Source organism: Olea europaea, chromosome 11 (assembly GCF_002742605.1).
Source record: "Olea europaea var. sylvestris chromosome 11, O_europaea_v1, whole genome shotgun sequence".
NCBI classification, from domain to species: Eukaryota; Viridiplantae; Streptophyta; class Magnoliopsida; order Lamiales; family Oleaceae; genus Olea; species Olea europaea.
In genome coordinates, this window is record NC_036247.1 from 3,785,883 (window position 1) to 3,787,556 (window position 1,674).

General features: G+C 33.5%; 1 protein-coding gene across 1 annotated transcript in view; it reads left to right on the forward strand.

Annotated features, from left to right (window-relative positions):
* LOC111403026 (protein mago nashi homolog) overlaps window positions 1-1,674 on the forward strand; it is a 5,475-nt gene that overhangs the window by 2,971 nt on the left and 830 nt on the right. The gene's annotated exons all lie outside the window — the stretch shown is intronic.

Here is a 1,674-nt window from a genome sequence, read left to right on the forward strand (position 1 = left end):
ATTGAAAAATCTCGTCAAATAGTTAGAAAATTGAATAATTTGAAGTCTCTCACTTGCACAAAAGCTTGGGGTCAGTTCATAATGATTAAATTGGAAATAGACTGTGTTTTTGAGGCATCTTTATCCCTTGTTTGAGCGTCCAAACTATACTTGAGCATGAATATTTAATGCAGGTATATGTCTACATATAGGATTCAGCAAACCTCAAATTTTGCATATTTGGTCTTGGAAAAGATTTTATATTTTAAAACTTTACTCTTTATTCTGTGAGAGGTATCTAACACAAGGAGAATTATTCAGAATGCATATTAGAATCTTAGTCACTGAGCTAAGTAAAAATATATGTACTTTTAATATGATTATTGCCAATATTGTGCACGTCTTCCATACCTTTGTTCTAAAATGCCCAGAAATGCCCAGCGTGGGCTCTCTATGCATTCTAGAAGAATTACAAAGCAAAAACTCAAGTTTTGTTTGGACCTTGAATTGCTTGAATGTGAATATCTTGTGTGTAAAAAATGGCAGAAATATTTTTGAACAATAGCTTGTCCAGTTGTGCTTTTATTTTTCATTATGTTGGATATGGATCGCTAAGGCTCTGTAAAGAAGGATGTCTCATTGTAATAAGTATAAGCGAAAGGTTAGGGAGGTTTTAGACTAATATCTATTTATATGAAAAATTGGAAACCAAATGAGCAGTTGTCTTTTGGGTTGCTTGTATTGTTTTTATTGGAGGCACTTGGTGTTGAAGTGTGTTTTTAGGAAAATGTTTCTCTTCATTTTTATCCTGCTTGATTCTTTGAAGATTTAAATAGATGAAGAAATAAATCTGAAAATTCTTTTACCCGTCTCAAGGAAATGGTTGAATGCAAGAACATGTTATTTATTTAGATGGTTGTGCTAAATGGAATGGATAGCTTTGATACAACATAAGTGATGGATATATACATTTTGGCTCTGTCTCAAAGTGATGCTTTCTTATGATCTTTCACCTTTTGGAGGAGTACAGAATGCGGAATCTTTTCAAGATATGTAATATTAAGAGGATCAATGAGTAAGAGAAGAAATAAATGAAGAAGTAATTAAGTACACTGTTTCTATTGGACCCAAAGAAACGAAAGAATCGGTTACATTTTTCATAGGATCTCCTCTAGTAGATAGACTCAAAAATCGATCAGGAACATGGAGGAAGCTTAATTTATACTCAACTATTTTGTCAATTTGTTTCCTGAAATAACAATATGCTTTTGGCTCTTTAAGAACAGAATAGAACTTCTGGAGCATGGACTCAATGTGGTTTGGCATTCTTACATGAACTTGATATTGAATGAGCTAAACTATTTTCCAAAAAGCATTGGACTTCCGTTCGGCATTCGACAAGTTTCTTTTGATGTTAAATTTTTTTCAATTCATTGATCCATTATTTGAATTAAGTTGTTGATTCGGTCATTTATTACATTACAATTGAGAATGACAAGCTAATGTGAGATTTTGTTCTATACTTGGGGAATCTGCTAGGTAGAGATTTTATTTCAATTTTTTGGTTATACTTTAGTGTGCTCTTTAGCCTTAACTAGGTCGGTAAGTCAATGAAAAATCCTCACCCGGCCAGTCCTCCCCCCCTCCCTACCCTGCAAACAGTTACAGACATGCGGAAACAATCTGTGGAGAGAG